Below are 19,034 nucleotides of genomic sequence, written 5' to 3'. Positions count from 1 at the left end.
AAAAAAAAAAAAGAAAGAAGTTCAAGCTTGTTTTTTCATCCTATTGATGCCAACAGCTCTGGGCTTCACACTCTGTCTCTGAAAATAAAAACTGATTCTTTTGGCCCAAGATGGTCTACTTAGAAAAATTAGAAGAGGAATTAGAAAATAACTGTTCAAAATGCTGTCACTGACAGACTAATCTCTTTCTGTTGTTCTCAGACTTGTTGCTACTTTTCTTTCTTCAGTCGTAAGTTTCATATAATCCAACCCGAGAGTTCTCTGCTGCCATGAAGCAAACATTACAAGCACTCCTGATTCATTGCTGTGATAACAGAAAAATCCTATTCCTTCTTAAGCTTCTGCAGTGTGACTTTAACACAATGACAGAAAGAAATCTCAAAGGCGATTTTTGCATGGTAAGGAGAGAATTCCTCAGACTTCTGTGTTAAGAAAAAAGTGAAAAAATGCGCGCATGTGATACGACTTCCTCTAAGGTGTAACCAAGAGAAATAATCATTATATAGGAAACTGGGTAATTTATGAAACGTTTGAAAACAGTAATATGAATGAAGGACTGTGTCAAAAGAGATATTGTAAAAGCAATAAATGGTGGATTAAGTGGGAAGTGCTTAAGTGCTGAGAGTTGGAGTCTAGTCTTGGAATATTAATTAAAATAATAAAAGTATGTAGCATTCCTATGGAACAGCTAACTCTATCAGGACAAATGAATTCCCATTATAACTGCTGAAGATGCATGAGTCACAAGGAATAAATTTGGCTCGCTGAGTGAAATGGTGCATCACTGCTCTGGGAGACAGAACTGTACCTGTTGTACCAGGTGCAATTACAGAACTCACAAGATGCCTGCTCTTACTATGTTAATTGCTTTTCCTTCAACAGTTAAGAATGATTTAGGCAGTACTGCATATAGGGAAAAAGCTCATTTTTATGTTTTTTAATAGTATTGCATTAAATGACAATCTTATTCTGAGATACGTTTTACAGAATATTGATCCCCTATGCACATTACTTATCCAGTATGTTGAAGATAATTTTTAAAAAGTTAATTTGATTTTGTTATTATTTTTACTGTCCTCGCCCCTCGCCCCCAAAAAAAAGAACTTACTGAGTTTGATCAAAATTGCGCTGAAAATTTCATATCTTCATAATAATCAGACCATTATGATTAATAACCAATTATCTTTTTTTCATTCCTAACAAGAAGAACAGAGAATGAAAAGTGAGGAAAGAAGCACAACCAGAATAATGTATTCATAGAAAATAGCCTCAAGTGAAAATTCGCTTACATTTTCACAAGTACTGAATTATTTGGTCCTGTCAGTGAATGCATAAGAAGAACAGAGTGTATCCCCTGACCAACAGAAAGGCAGGGACTAGATGTTCTTTCTTGGAAAACAGGTCCTAGTATCTTTCATTTCCATTATGGGATATTTGCCACTTCATATGCAAAAGTGAGTATTCAATGGTCCCTCCTCTGGCACACTCCCAAAAACCCTATCCAGAGCCCTATTCATGGTTAGTGTAGTGTAAAATGGGTCAATTTAACAGACTTTAATTGGATCAGTTTTCAAACATGAGTTACAAATATGGGTCTCTTCTTTTTTCACTTAACTCTAATTGCTACTTGCTGTATGCTACATGCCTGCATCAACTTGAATGCTGAAGTACAAAGATGTTGCTGTAAACTGAGCACCTCACTTTGAAAAGGGAGGCCTATACTAGTTTCAATAGAAAGCATAGAAAAGCATTCAACAGTGAGCTGCCTTAGTCCATAGAAAGATTAATTTCTTCTTACTCTGATCCGTATAAAACAGAAGTCTCTTCTATTTCCCAGCTACTTTTTAAGGTCTCTTGTTAATTCAAACCTACAAAGTTCTCAGCGGTAGGAAGGGAACATAGCTGGAAGATTGCTGATTATCTGCCTTGGGATGACTCATTCAACATGAGCAATTGTGAATCATGAACAAACTATCTGCAGGCAGCATACATAAGATTTTTAATAACTTCCACACTACTCGATGTTTCTAATGCTTGGCTTCAGTGTTGCTTTTTTTCTTAAAAGCAGAAAAGCTCACATCACAGTAGGGTATTCAGCAACTACCTTTCCGAAAGTCATACAAGAAAATGTCTGGCAACTGTTCTCTACCAGTTTCCATTGTATGTGGGTTAACCAGGCTTTTCAGATTCTTACAAATATAGCTTCAAAAGTAGAGGTCAGTCCCTGGGCAGCGTACTGTTATTTTTGGGACACATGGGTGATTCTGAAGTCGGACTTTGAGTTACTCTTCTCAGCCCCATCAGCCAGAGCAGCCACTAGCAGTTGGAGGCAGCCACAGGACAACAACAGAATGGGTTGGCCATTCAGGGCCGTTTAGTGTGGCTGATAACTGAAGAACAATGGGAGTTCCAGCTTTCATGTTCTTGTGGACTCCAGCACAGAGCATCCACTAACAGGTAACAGGCAGAGCAGAATATAAACATATTTTTGATTTCTGTCACTGTTTCAGTCTCTCTTTGTCGCACCATAGTGCAGTTTGACTCCCAGGCTCCCACCTCATTTTTCATCTTAGCCTTCATTTTTTTTAATCCATCCAGGCCTATTTCTCCACGCTGGTACTGCTTTCTGGCATTAATGCTATAGATTCCTGTTCCTCCTGATACTACTTGTTTTATCCTGGGCTGTTTTGGAAGGAGCAGGCTCCATATATATTTTAAATGCCATTTCTGTTGCATGGTTGTGGAGCACATTGAATTGAACCTTGGTGGATGTCCTTGTGAGGCATGTGCATCATTGTACCCTGACTCTACTGCCTGCAGTAAGTGTGTTCACTACACTCCATTGCTGCTATGAGAGTGGCCAAACTGCAGAGCTCCCTGGCACTCAAAACAGCCTGTAGCAAAAAGGTTGCCTTAGTGCTTCTGAAATACTCCATATTGTTTTAGCTGAATGACTTCTTTATCTTAGAAAACCTCCAGTTCTGCTAAGAAATAAAAGCTGTGCTTTTCTTTTATGTACCTGTTTATTTTAGCTAGTGAAATTACCCATTTTTACTGCATCAACTGTAGTTACATAGTAAACCTTTATAAGCAGACTGTCTACAAGACAAGAGAAACAAGAGCTAATACAGAGAAGACAATTAGGAAAAATAAATTCTTATGACATGCCAGGGAAGGTATGTTCTACTTCTGAAAGTTTATTTGTCTTTATAAGTTGGCAAGGGTTCCTGTATTGTCAGTTCTGAGTGCATACTCGCTTTAGCATCTCATGTTGCCGCTGGTCCTTTAGGCAAATATCCCTCAATTAATCCTAAATGCTGTTTGTGTGCAGCCAAGCACTCCATGATAACTAAACATTTTGTTTCTGATAGTGCCCTTTTAATGAGTTGCAGGTGCCACAAACTTCATGTTCCCTATAGTGCTTTACTGCTTACTAGATGCAGTAAAACATTGGCACACTGTAAATTATCAAGTGATAATTATATTCATGGCCTCAATACATGAAGAAAATCCTCTGTTAACAACATATTTCTTCCAAAATGTGGTAATGAGATGTGTTGCACCTCCTAAGAAGTGCTTGCAGGGTGACTCTCTATTTAGAATACTGCAATCACAGTTCTATTTTCGGCCAGTATCTCTCTGGTCAGAATGGAGAGTGACTCTACTCCCAAAAGTGCGTTTCTCATTCACTGTACTCTTTAATTTTTACTCATCCACTAAAAATAAGTCGTTCTGTGGTTAAAATTGGAATTATGTGATATTTATTTACCAGGAATGTATTGATGTGGATTTTCCTATGATTTGATTTTAGAAGGTTGAGCTGTGAACCACAATAACCTGATGGCTTTGCCAAGCTATTCTAGTATTTTTCCACTCTTCCAAATGTCTCCTATATGTGAACACTCCATAACAGAAACATCTCAAATGGTAATAGTGTCTCTGAATAGCATAGAATGCTTCCTATCTCTAATAAGCTCCTTTAATATACCAGACATATAATGATGCTCATCAGTACAAATTACCACTGCAAGGTCAATGAATGTTAATATGTTTCCCGCAACAGAACCTTGAAGAATAACATAACCCCCTCCTCCTCTTCAACTAAGATAATTCCAGGCTGAGTACTGACCTACAGCAAAATGAATTAAGGGATACTGGAATGTGTGGTTATGCTGACCATGTTTTCGTAACAAACCAATGTAATCTTAGATTTCTCCTCTAGTGATATAACAATTACAACTTTTTAATGGTTTCTATTAATCTGTCAAAATTGTGTGCTCACTGCATACATCAAGACTGTTTAGGGACCAATATTCACACAAGATTTAATTTACACCATTTCAATCTCAATATCAGGAATCTTCCTGCAGGCTGCAAAGCTCTATGCAAATAAACAGTCACACGAGGTAGATGTAATAGTTACATGCCAAGAGAGAGCAGCAATAAACTATAGGTTAAACATTGGAAAGTTTGCATGTGCTTTGCTAAATTCTGCTCACGGTTCTGTGAGACAGACATTTCTCCTTTTTCCTTCCTTCCTTCCTTCCTTCCTTCCTTCCTCCTTCCCTCTCCTTTCCTTCCTTCCTTCCTTCCTTCCTTCCTTCCTTCTTCCTTCTTCCTTCCTTTCCTTCCTTCCTTCCTTCCTTCCTTCCTTCCTTCCTCCTTCCTTCCTTCCTCCTCCTTCCTTGCCTTCCTTCCTTCCTTCCTTCCTTCCTTCCTTCCTCCTTCCTTCCTTCCTTCCTTCCTTCCTTCCTTCCTTCCTTCTTCTTTCCTCCTTCCTTCTCTTGTCCTTCCTCCTCCTTCCTTCCTTCATTCCTCTTCCTTTCTACTTTTCCTTCCTTCCTTCCTTCCTTCCCTTCCTTCCTTCCTTCCCCTTCCTTCCTTCCTTCCTTCCTTCCTTTCCTCCTTCCTTCCTTCCTTCCTCCCTCCTGTTCCCTCCCTCCTTCCTGCTCCCACCCTTCCTTCCTTCCCTTTTGCCCTCCTGCTGTGCAGAGCTGCTCATCCTAGTGTTCCCTGTAGGGAATCAGCTTTCCTTCCTTTCCTTATTTTCCCTCCTTTCCTTCCCTCCCTTCCAAAAAAGCAATCTGATTTCTTCTTATGTCTTAGGCATTGCTATTTTGAAAAATATGGATGTACACTGAAATTGAAAATTGGTCATTGAATATGCAATTATTAATTCAAAATATATATAAAGCTGTGTGTTTTGGTGCATCCCTGCTCAGGACAGTATGTGAAAAACTAAAACCAATTTCTGAACAGGAGCTCTGAGCAGATTAATTTTAGTAAATGAAGCTTGAATTTAGTACTGTCACCAAAAGTTGTTTAGCCAAAAAAAAAACAAAAAAGGTTTTCTGAAAATTCTGTTCTGATTTCTTTCACAGCTAGCATAGCCACCTGTCGTATTTGTAGCAGATAATTAATTTTAGAGCATACAATTAGTCTAGCTAAGAATAGCCTTTGCAGCATACTACCGTCTTATTATTTCTTTATCATGCTTCCCAGCCCATTGACTCATTACTTCTCAGTTGCTACATTTTCCTTTCATTCTTTGTGTGAATCCACAAAACAATAAAACGATAACAGACTGACACTTCTTGTTATTTATTGTAATAACCATAATAAAAGGGATAATCATATCATGCTTATATTTTATGCATACTTAAATGCACCTTAAACTCTGCCCTGTACTCATTGAAGGTTTGTCTTTTTTCCTGGTGTTTTTTAGAAGTATTGAATGTTAAGACAAAAAACATATTACACAGAAACATAAAATTTATTGGAAAATGTAAGGATAAAGACAGAATGGACAGGTATCTGGAAAACGTTTCTAAAAGGAATATATTTAATTAAAAATATTTCATCTTTAAGATCATAGACAAATTAATGATCTGTTTTACTTTATAGCATATATAGCAGTTAAAAAGGCAGTCTCATGGGAACAGGAATGCATAAACCATAGTGTACTGCTTTTGCCCAATACATAATTCATACATGCAAATGTTCTGCAGATATTTCACTATAAATATAATTAATTGCTGCAGATTCACAGATGAGGCTGTGTGACTGTGCATGCACATATTGCCAGACACGCTCATTTATGCTGATTTCAGGCTAGAGACTCTTGTGACAAGCGTAATAGGTAGAGGGGAAAAATCAGTGTTTGGAGACACATGGAGTCATGCAACATCCATATAGACAATGCCTTACAGAAATGACAACATCCAGAAAGAAATGGAGGGAATTGGTCCGAGGTAAATAAGGAAAGGTCTCTTATGCTAATCAATACATGTGCCATCTAGTATTGCATTACATTAGCATACTACAATTTAGTTGAATTTATTCCATTGTCACTCAACAATTATCTCTTTATGCCATTGTTTGCTATCATGTTGGGAAAACTGAAAATCCAGGAGAAGAAGGTTTTAGTGACTACATTTGTTAATACCTTCCCAAAGTGGAAGCTCTGGTGCTTTTGTGATTCAAATTAAAAAAAGCTGCAGAAAGTTTGCAGATAGTCCCACAAAATGAAGAAATCTGATTGATAAATATAAACTCCAAGAAGGGAAGTGCTATTAGGCTTTAGAGAAGGGAAATATAAACAAAGAAAATAAGGACATCTTGTTACATTTCCTATGGCAATTTCGTGTGTGAAGCGTATGCTCCGAAATTTCAACAAAATTCTAACACCAATTTGCATATCACACTTTGCATGAAATATTATTTCTCTTTCTTAGTTTAAAATCAAGCACCTTGATTTTTAAGTTCGATCATCAGAGACTTTCACTGCCTTCCATTGGAAATCAACTAGTTCTTTTTCTATACTAATACTAATACTATACTATACTATTAATACTAATACTAATAACTAAATAGACATAATATGTTACCAACTGCTTCTAACAAAACTCTGAATTTATGTTGGTGTCTAAAAACTGATGCCCTAATAAATTCCTGGGATAAAATTCTTGGAATTTTTATGACTGCTCTGCTATGTCTTGTCCATCTGTGTGACAAAAGGTTTACAAGTATTCTGAGATTTCTGGCTTTGCTGGACTTCTACAGTTTTTGAACAATTTCTTCAGCTTTCCTTTCTAGATCTTTTAAAATATATTTGATTTACATTTAATTTCTTAGAATTATGTTGTTTGTTGCAATGAAAGGTTGGCTTGATCAGCACCAACTTCAGTTTCTTCTGTTTTGGTATTTTCCAGCAAATATCTATGTATCTCTATGTGTTGCACTTTATAGTTCATATTTTATATTTGGTATATCTTTATTTTGGTTTTCAAATATTAGAAATGGCCCTCAGCATTCTGAATCTGAGCATACCCATGCGTAAGAATCTGGTACTAACAAAAGTCACTTTCACAACAAATGAAGTCAAGAGGGTTCTGGAAGAGGTAAATTTATGATGTTTACTTACTAGGTCTCCATGCCTAATGTTGCATGCCGAAGAATGCATAAATATTTGTAGATGAATGGGAATTCTAATGTATTAGAAAAGTCAAAAAGCAACCAAAGGAGAGAACAAAGAACAAGTTATTTTAATAAAGTCTTTCTTCAAATGCTTGTGAATAGGAGTCAACAAACTTTTTGTTGTGTATTTTAAAGTCAGAACCCATAACCCTTATTCACTTGGGATTTCTTGTTTGAATAAGAAGGGAGAAAGCTTCTTATTTGTTTGTTTGATTTTTATCTTTCATCCTCCTGGTCTTACTTGGCCATTTGCTAACATTCCAAGATTTTGACTGGAGAAAAAACACTTGTGAATTAGATAAAGAAGTTCAATATGAATAAGAAAAGGTAACTGACCAAGATAAAAAGTTCAAAGTTCAGTACACTCTGTAGGCAGATTATAGGAAGTGGCATGAGTTAGCTAAGGATGGAGCAGGAAAAACAAGAACATCATTAGTCGAGATTTTGTGCTTTTTGTTTTCAGTAAACCATCTATTTTTCTCTCTTTCGACTGAGTTTGAAAAACCACTATTTTCTCAATAGCTTCTCTGAATACTAAAGTTAATCACTGAAAATACTTTGATTTATACAGAATTTACACTATCACTGCTGTTTTGCTTGGCTGTTTCTCTGGTTTATGAAGTTCTGATATGGTATATCTTAGAAGAAATTCCACATTTTTGTAATTTTCCACCATTTCCCCATATTCTATACATCATAAAGTGTAAAAAATATGTTCAAAACAAATCTCAACTTTTGATGGCAAATCAAAGCAAATTTTTGTCAGATTTTCTTTTTCAGCCTGATTCCCTTAAAGAGAGGGGAAGAAATCTTCAAAGTTTCAGTGGAATCAAATCCTACCCATTATTCTTCAGTACCTGAAAACTTATCGTAAATAAAGATGCATGTGAACTCTTTTTGTCCAGCAACATCTCTGTTCTTGCTATAAAAAGTTGCTTACTACCCTATTTTCTTACAGATTGACATCCTGCAGGCTTTTCTTGTATATCCTCAGAAAAGCTGTAGTACTTGCCCTTCTGCCTGTTCTAAGCACGCAGAATGTGTAGAGTAGTATCCTACTCATTACCTCAGAAGGTTTCTTAAGAACTGCTTAATTATTCTCATTTTGTCATCTATTCTTTCAGCTCTTTGTCTCGGAAGAACCTACCCTACACATAAGTCAGAATGATCTTTCCCTTTTGAAAATGTTAGTTTTAGAAAACAATCACAAATTTATCCTTTCATGGAGTCTTTGATGACAATTCATTCTTTCTTGGTCACTGCAAGTCTCATTAAGATTCTAAGAGCTCACTTATCCTTAAACTGTAATCAACATGCTATAGCTAACATTCTTGTCAAAAATTTGAGGACCAAATGAGTTGAAAGACTGATCTGCTTCTCTTTAAAATAGTTCTTTTTCTAGTTTGCTTTGTTGCTTTTTCGGATTTACTGCAGAGAGACCAATGGATACATGAGAAGGCTTTCCCTGGGAGGTGAGAATGCTTGGAGAACCCACTGCAATCATGAGAACAAAATTTAGCAAAGATTCACAGATATAAAATTCTAAATCCTATCCAGAGAGATGCTAAAACTAACATGTTCAGAAAGTATATTTGTCTTCATCAGTTTAGCTCATTACTGTGCTATGCTGAAGCAGAGCTATTCCACTTAGTTAAAATATGGGTGGTAACTAGGACACAACTTCACTGTAGCAAGACTGCTCTATAGAAGAGCTGTCTGTGAATATTTTAAAAAATAATTTATAGCACCACCATTCACACACGAGAATTTATCATGCTCTATGGTTCAGTAGCATTATATTACTATAGTTTTGTCATATACTAGAATTATCATGGACTCGGTGCAAATTCAAAGACAGATGCTGAGTGTCAGCATGGATCCCATCACTTTTGGCATTTAGTGCTTGTGCTGGTAAGTAACATAATCTCTGAAGAGCCTTTGCACAACCTTCTAATGGTCTGGTTGTCATCTGGAAATAAAGTTTCTGCAGTTTTTCATTTCCCTAATACTTCTTGAAGGTGATGTCAAAGACTACTTGAAGTTAGGGAGAATGGTCAAAATCCCATCAGCGAGATTCCAAAAATCTCAGATGAATAGGAAGTGAAGAAGGAAAGATACATGGATTGGTGCCCCCAGGGAGGGAAAATCTTCTGCATGAGCTCAGCAGTGAGCTGCCTAGCTCAGCCTGGCCCCAGTCAGCCAACAGGTAGGTGCTCCTGGCTAGCAAGCACTTTGTGAGTGAACAACCAGTGACTACCTCCTGCTGAGGCAGTAGTCAGAGGCAGAGGAGTGATGTGGAGATGATGCTGGGAACAGCTGGGAACATAGCAGGAACTGGGTTTCTAGGCCACTTGTGCAGTCAGAAGAGATACAGAGCTGGGTCACTGGAGAAGAGAGATCTTCAGGGCGTGAATGCGGGAAGACAGGCCTTGTTAGCTGCTCATGGAAAACACTGAATTTGATTTGGATTTTGTTCCAATATCTGCTAGAAAAAATATGCCTTGAAGAATTACCCTGTTTTGTCCTCTTCCTTTCTTGTCACTTTCAAATTTCTTCACTTTTCAGGAAGACAGATTGTGCTATTTTTCTTTTATGTCTAAGAAGAGATCTGTGTGTAAAATTTCCTTTAAACTTCATCACTTGTATTTTTCTTACAAATTAATTATTCCTATTTGGATCTCTCCCATGTATGGAAGCACTGTTATTATTTTGGACTTGATCTCTAGAGGTCCCTTCCAACTCCTACAATTCTGTGATTATGGGCATCTACTTTCATTGTGTAGTACATGGTTACCCTTGCTCCATGGCCTTCAGGATGTGCTTGACAAATGTCGCTGTGCAGTTTCTAAGGGATGATGTGTAAGCTGTTAGTAGGAGGAAATGAACCGCTAAAGAAGAGCGACCATGTATTTTGCAGCTTGAACAAAGAGGCAGAGGAGCTGTAATAGATTTACACCCTCTCTGTCATTTACTGTCATTTATCTTACACGTTCTGATGCAGGCATACTACCTTTGAGTTACTCTGGATTTTGCTTTCAGTCAAAGCCAAAATCAGTTACTTTTCAGCACTGAATGTTCACATGCTGTTGAAAGGGCCCTCTGTGACTCCGAAGGGAGGTCTGTTCCAAGCAGCTATAAGGTTCTTCATCATTGAAGTGCTATTACAAGCTAAAAAGAAAATAATCTACCTCAGGTTTGAACAGAAATTTATCTTTATTCTTGAGAGTGTAGAGGCATTGGTCTTGTTCAGAAAGATTCCTACTGTGATAGACAAATCACTATAATTACTTCTTATATGTTATCATTAAATTATGCTGGAAATACCAAGTGGGTTGGTCAGGATAACGCCATGGAGCATGAATGCTCTTTCATTCTAGTCCCCTCTACCTGCTCCTAGGAAGATCCTTTGTTGAAAGAAAGCACACTGCAGCACAAGCATTTTACTTCTCCAACCAGGGATGTCCCTTGTGATAAGATGGAGATAACTTGTTTTTCTCTCCAAAGTAAAGATGATGAAAGCATTCACATTTGATTCAAAAAGATGCTGGATGGAACGAACATATGTGTCTTGGTATTGTCTACTGTTTCTTCACTTTAGCTTTCTGCCTGGTCCATGCCTGTATCAATTTAAATCATAAGCCTTTTGGAGATAGGAATGAAACATTTCATGCAAAGCATCAACAGCATATAACAAATAGTGATGAATTAGCTGGGAGACCAATTAGCTTCTCAATATTATCATACTAAATCTAATTTTCCTAGTATATGTATTGTACTTTTCTTGTTTGTTTTCTTTTTTTTTTCCCCTTTCTTTTCTTTCTTTTTTCCTTTTTTCTTTTTTTTCTTTTTTTCTTTCACTAAGGTCATGCATTTGTTGAACGATTTCTGCTAAGACATTTACTAAGCAATTATTTCTTTGTACTCAAACAATCTGGTACACACAGCTACTGAAATTAAGGAGAAAGAGTACTAATTGAGGATAGTTTTGTTTTAAATTTAAAAAAGAGCCACAAGTTTTCCCTTTATTAATATTCACAGAGTACCAACACTTTCTCATTTGTGTGTGTTTTCAGTTATGATTCACTGGGACTTCTTGGTTTTTACTGGCACTGGAACTGGGAGAACCAAAACACCACGATAAGGGCTGTTTATGCAATATTTCCTGCCTTACCACATCCAGGAAATGCTAAAAACAGAACAAAAGTTTCACAAGATTCATAGTCCAAAACTATTTGACATTACCCCTGAATTTTCAAATTGCTTGTGCAAACTGACCCATTTTTTTTTAATGTCTGCCTACCATTAGCACTATGCCTATAATTATGCCAGTTTGTCCTTTTAAATTGTTAGATTCTCTGCTTACTTATTCCTTCAAAAGAATGACCAAAATCTTGTTAGCACTGTTTGTTCAGTGTATCCAAATTCATTTCCTGGGAAAACCATCTCAAAAAGTCACACTTAGTTTTGGTTGGAGTTCACCAATACTCCATAACCTGACTGCTGGCAAACTAGATGGGGCAAGATACTGCTGAGAATTTTCCACAAGTGTAGAATAGAGCTGATGACGAGAGCATGATGGCTTGGAAAGAAAAGCACCTCTGTGCTTCTCTTATTCCTGTAGTTCACATACTCGATGTACAATAAAGTCCTCTTAGTTTCTTTGAGCGTGTATTTTATAGGGAGAAAATGAAAGAAATCTCAAGTTTTTTCTTCTAGGGAAGCAATGGGTTTGGAGAATTCGGAATTCACAGCAAATTGTTACATGAACGTTAGTGCTGAGTACCAGTCTTTATCAGCAGCACTGGAAAGACTTCAACTCTAAAGTATGTCTGATGCAGTTAAATGGCATACAAAATGAAGGAAGATCCAGTATTTAACGGCAGAGTTTGGATGTTGTTTTTTTGTTTTTTGTTTTTTTTTTTATATTTTGGACGCTAATCTGCGGCAAGATGTGACAGTGAGTTCATCACATAACTTATTTGATATTGCAACACCTTTTTGTAAACCAAATGGATTAGTGTTTCATCTCTCCATCTGAGAGAAAACCAGATCCTTTTTGATGTTAGGGTGTTTGTGAGCATGTTCAAGTGAAAAGGGAAGGAGAGATTTCATAGCTGACAAACCTACAGTAAGTTTTTTCCCCACCACCACCTTTCATTTGTAACACTCAGAAACCAAATTCCAGAATCGAGAGCACAACTGATGGCTTTCTTCCCAGAGGAGACATTACAGCAACAGAGGAGAATATAAGAGCAAAGTGACAGTAAGGAAAGAAAATCATTTCTTCCATCCTGTGTGGGCTAGCTTCCCTTGGAGGAAGGTAGTCAATGTATTCTCAGACAGAGTCCCAAGTCTATTACATCATCTGTCTCTATGAATAAAAAGAAAATTCTTTATATGCTTTCTTATAAGGGAAAGTTTCTATATGAGATGGAAGTGGAGTTGTAGTCACTCACTATTTTTTTACAAATGGAAGGGATCTGTACGTTTAGGACTTAATAATCTTAGCATAGGTGACCGAGTCCCTCAAGGATTTAAAACTGCCCTAATATTAGTGGAATTGAGGAAAATGCTGAAGGGAGAAAAGGCACAGGGACAGAAGCACTTATGGAGCTGTGGGAGTAAAAATAATTGAGTGACTATCACACCCATGAAGAGACCTATTCATGAGAACTGGATCATAACAGCACAAACCAAGCCCAGACAACCTACCAGTGTCTAAAGACTTGTAATGCTTACTTTTTAAGCAATGGAATAAATGTCTCTCATGAGAAGATGTGATCCTTCCTAAGCAAAGTTCTTAGCTTCCTGACTTTGCAAAGTTAAGGAAAAAATGAGCCATAAATAACAACTTCTGGACACACTGCATTGTAGATTGAAGATGGGTGACTACTGAGGTCGTATGTGAATGGCTGTGGGGAACTGAGTGAAGCCACATCTGATCTTTCCCTTTGATAAGTGGAGAGACCAAGATCCAACATGAAGTTGAACAACAGTGTTCTTCACGTGAATTTACAATCCCTTATAATTTTAACCCCACTCTCTCTTAGGAAGGAGCCCCCTCCTGTGTGGAGGCTTTTTAAACCCATGGTCTAGGGACAGACCATTCTCTGCACTGCAGGCATCCATGTCTGTGCCTACATAAATGCATTCACATGCTACCAGCTGAATCAGTACACAAATGCACCTTGTGACAAGACTCTATACTGAGTTGTGCTCTTTTAGTAATGTTGTGGTTTAACCCTGCAGGTAGCACAGCACCAAACAATTGCTCGCTCACTCCCCCATTCCTCAGTGGTGTGGGGGAGAGAATAAAAGAATAAAAAAACCACACCCCCAGAACTCTGGGGTTGAGGTAAAACTATTTACTAAGATAGGGAAAAGGAAAAGGATAAAAATTATGGCATACATATGTATATATACACACATGAATATATGTAACAAGTGGTGCACAAGGAATTGCTCACTGTCCCCCAGGTGATGTCCACTTAGCCTTCTGAGCAGCAAAAGAGAATGAATCAAACTCCCATTCCCTTCAAAACTACTTCCACATGATACCATATGGTATGGAATATCTCTTTGGCCCACTTAAGTTACCCGTCCTCATTCTGTTCCCTCCCAGCTCCTTGGGCCCTTTGCTGAGAATGGCCTTTGCTCAGTACAACACCGCTTTGCAGGCTACTGTAAACACTGGTGTGTTATCAGCGTTGTTTTTCTCGCAGAAGCAAAACACAACATCATACCAGATGCTCTGAAGAAAACAATTCCGCCCCAGCTGAAACTAACACAGGAAATATCTTTACCCTCTAATTGCTATGAATATACTAACATTAGAAAGAATTTCTTTAATTAAAAATATTTTCTTTTTTTTTATGGGGTGGGGGGGAGGGGGAAGGGAATCCAAGAAAATTAAATAGAAAGAAAGAATATGCACTGAATTTAGAAGCTATACTTAAAATGATTTGTTTACTTATTTATTTGGCAGGAGCCAATATTTGGTTGGTAACAAGTATCGAAGCACTGTACCAAAAACTTAAGTCCTTGTCCAAAAGCTTTCATACTACAAATGATATGATGATTTTTTGTTAGTCCTGTTAAGTACTTATGTAAATATACTACTGAATGTGATTAATTACAGTTATTATTTACTTTTCCAGCTCTTACAGTTTAGTTTTGCTTTGTAGTGGATGTTCTGAAATCCCAACTTGATTTTAAGATGGTGAATATGTCCAGAACTTGTCAGAAAATCAAAGAAACATCTAAAATGATGCTGCTCTGTGACAAGAGATTAAAACAAATAATATGTAAGAAAAATATAGGCAGATAGAAGCCTGAAAAAGAAGTAAATATGCCTGTTACTTCTCAGCATTGTGTGCCATATTTTTCTTTTTAAATGCAGTCAAGGAAAAGAAAGGAACATATTTAATTTTAATTAGCATGCAGAGTTACTCTTGCATTAATAATGAGCTTTAAGTCATTAATCATTATCACCTCAGTCATGATGACATGGGGGAAGGCCAAAATCTGGACGGACTTTTAGAAAACGCTGCACAGCGGGTCGGTAACGAGCCGAGCACCGTGCAGCTTCGTGAGTCCCCGTACGGTGCTGCGTATCTTCCAGGGGACACGTGGATGCGTCCGCCGGGTCCCGCAGCACTCCGCGGCAGACTCCCCCTCGCCTTTTGAGGCATCTCCCTGTGCTTCCCAGAGCCAGACGGTCCCTCCTGCCCCGGCCGCATCCCCGCCGCCACGTGCCGGTGCCGCCGCAGCAGGTTGCGGTGTTACGGCGCGGGGACCCGCACGGTACCGGGACCCTGCGGGTGGGCGGCAGGCGGGGCTGTGCGTGCCCCGGTGCCGCAGCGGGGTCTGCCCTTTCTTCTTCAGGCGCACCGGCAAACGCAGGCAGTGCGCGGCGCGTACTTTACGTCCTGCGGAGGAGTCTTAGGTTGTAAACGGCCCGTAAATTGCGATAAACCGAGGAAACGTTGCACTTTCCTAGCATTAATTCCAGCGAAATGAAACAGGCCATTATAAAAATATGAAAATCTCGGGCTATAAACCGCGAGGATGATCGCTAGGGTTTGAAATCACTTGATAGATAGTAAGTTCTCTAAGAAAAAAAACGATGAGCATTCCTCGTTGCTAGAGATGTGTTGGTTGCAGCCCAGGCTTCAGCTTGTTTATTTACAGTGTTTTCAGGTCTCCTGGGAACATATTTTTGGTGGTTTGATGCCTCTGCTCCTCTAGCAGTGAAAATGGAGGCAAAAGTGCATCAATTTATACAAAAAGGAATCAAAACTCATAAAATGATGCAATAAATATTGCTAGCATCTGACAGGAATATTATCCCACGACCAGTGAGTACATTCTTACATTTCCCAGTGGATTTAAGCCCCAGAGACTAGAACTGGAAATGCAATATTTTTATTTGGGTAACTTTCCAGTAACATAAATGTGCTTTGGTTTATAAAGTATTGTGAAACACAAGATCTGGAAAGAATTTTGAATGCTAACATCTTATATACATCTTATGTCCAAATATCTGAAATATTTCTTAATATCACAATGTTTCTGACGTGTGAAATCCTAAGGAAGAGAAGAGCCATCACAAAATGGTAATTTGATCATCTTGAAAATGATCAAGATATAAAATTATTACAAGTGAGAATTTAAAATTTTACTTATGTATTATTTCATTTATGTTAAGAACAGCAAAACAATCGAAGGCCTGAGATGGTCCCAAACTGGAGCATCAGCCTCAGAATCAGAATATCCAAAATCATTTGTTATTTCTATTCTATTCTATTCTATTCTATTCTATTCTATTCTATTCTATTCTATTCTATTCTATTCTATTCTACTCTATCCCATCCCATCCCATCCCATTCATGCTATCTGCAACAAAATCTATGCCTTATACAGTGTTATAGAAGTCACATAGTCCCTCCATGTCTCAGATTCATGTTTTGAAATGACCTCAAAAACTGTGTTCAGTAAAGTGTCAAGATGAATCCAAAAACTACTGTGACATTATCACAGTATGCTAAGAGAACAAGAGAGATGCAGCCAAAACATTTCAAACTAAATTTTAAATAAGGGGTATATCCTCCACTGACACACGTCTTGAAATATGCAATGCTGAGACAGGAAAAAATTGGACAAAGAAGAATCTCAGCTTATTGGATCAACACTTTTCCATTAGCATTTCAGAAATTTCAGAAGCAAGAAAAAACTTTTCAAACCCTTAGGAAACACATCATAGCCTCCCTGGATATGTAGCTCCTCTTGGCTCCACACCTTAATTTCGGCACAAACAGTACTGCCTGTGCTGCACAAGGAAAAATAAATGAAAATACACAACTCAGCTTTGTCAGTGCTGCATCACTTGAGAACTATTCCAGCGGGGAATTCTGGGGCTTCCACAGCAGGGTTGGCAGCCAGAATGAATCACCCACTGCGACTTCGCTGAGTGTCTGGCATTTCAGCTACGGGAGTGTGAGAAGACAGAAATGGATTCAAAGCTGAGGAGGAAGCTTCCATTTTGCAGCAGTTCAAGGGTGATGAGATGTTATTTTCTTTAATAGCTGTGAAGAAATAGTTCAGTGTGAGCATTAATATGAGTACGTGTAGATCTGAGCGTTCAAACAATTTACAAATTGTTTGTGATGAAGCTAGACATGATGAAATATGAATGAAGCTTGAATACGTGAGCTAATTCAAAATGGCAGTGTTGTGGTCTTTTAGTGGGAAAGATGTCTTTCTGTGTGAAGAAAATAAAGAAAAATAGAATCATCATCACAAAATAATATGATGATTATCATAGAATCATTTGAGTTGGAAGGGACCCTTAAAGGTCATCTAGTTCAACTCCCCTGCAACAAGCAGGGACACCTACAGCTCCATCAGGTGCTCAGAGCCCTTTCAGCCTGACCTCGAGTGTCTCCAGGGATGGGGCATCCACCACCTCTCTGAGCAACCTGTGCCAGTGCCTCACCACCCTCATAGTAAAAAACTTCTCCCTTATATGCAATTGAAATCTCCCCCATTTAGTTTGAAACCATTTCTCCTTGTCCTGTTACAACAGACACTGCTAAGGAATTTGTCTCCTTTTTGCAGACCCCCTTTAGATAATGAAATGCTGCTCTCAGATCTCCCTGTAGCCTCCTCCAGGCTGAACAGACCCAGCTCTCTCAACCTGTCCTCATAGGGGAGGTATTCCATCCCTCTGATCATTTTTGTGGCCCTTCTCTGGGTATGTTCAGACAGCTCCATATCTTTCCTGTGGATGCACATACTACAGGGGACATCTCAATCCTTTCATCCTCCACCCTGAACTGATAGTGGAGGTTGCCACAACCCAGGTACAAGACCTTGCTTTGTACTTCAGCCTTCTTGTCCATTCTCGGCTGCCTCTACTGATGGATGTCTGTTGAGATTCATAGCTCAGGAGTGTTGGGCTGTATGGTCAAGGACCGACTTTAATTAATTAAAATGTATTATTTTCTGGTTTTATTAAATTACATAAGACATGAAAGGTGTTAAAATTGATATTTGAACAGGTTAAAGGGCCTCTGCTCTTTGGCTTAAACTGCTTTATTTCAGAAATATTATTATCTCCTTCATCACTTATCACACTGTAACTATTGAAGCCTTCGGGCAATTTAAGTTGGAGGTGACGTTGGAACAGAGATGGGCTTGAATAGGATGGTCCTGAAAGTTGCATGAAAATCAAAGGCTGCAAAAAAATGAGAAAGTCGGTGCTGTGTATATAGAAGGCCAGGAAGCTGGGGTCTGCCCAGGCCAAGTGACCACCATGTGAACTAAACCACACAGTCTCCATGTCCTTGACCAAGCTTAGAGCGTGGGACACTGGCGATGTTGCTATGGTGACATGAGATGGTGTTTGAGACACGAGAAATAGTTAATAGATATATCACGAGCTTCAAAACTTGAGTAAAATAAAACTGTGTTTGGATTGGAAGGCTTGCATTTCATAGTTAGGAAAAATTTTATTCCAAAAAGGAGAACATTGAGGAATGTGTCCTCTGTCTTTTATTCAGAACTTAAGATATGCTTCAAGACAGTGCAATGTGACCCTAATGTCTGTAGAAATAAGATGTCCTCTATCTATGTCTATTGAACTTCATTTTTGTTGTTGTTGTTGTTTGAACAGGAGAAAAAAAATGTTTTAAATATTTAAAATTGATATTTTGAATTAAATAAGATCAGCTACTGCTGGCTAGTCAAGCTGGTAAAGGGTTACCCACAGGAAGGTTCTTGTCATGCTGCACCCAAAATAAGCTAGACTTGGTGTCTTCCTCAACTGTTTGTGTAGAGTGCAAAAGAATTGCAAACAGTGCCATGAAACTGAGAAAACTGAAAGGAAATGTCATTATGAAAGAGCCATAGCTGTTCAAGATTGGATAGAGGCACAATTATTCCCTTCATTGCACCTCTGCTGCATGGTGGAAACAGAATTTCTAGAGAGAGTCTGAAGTAGTTAGGAATGACACAGAATGGAAGTTCCTCATAAATAATGGATGAATAGAAGTTGGATT

The sequence above is a fragment of the Coturnix japonica genome, chromosome 7 (assembly GCF_001577835.2).
Source record: "Coturnix japonica isolate 7356 chromosome 7, Coturnix japonica 2.1, whole genome shotgun sequence".
In the NCBI taxonomy this organism is placed as follows: Eukaryota; Metazoa; Chordata; class Aves; order Galliformes; family Phasianidae; genus Coturnix; species Coturnix japonica.
The sequence above is the reverse complement of the archived record's forward strand: the minus strand, read 5'-3'. Positions refer to the sequence as shown.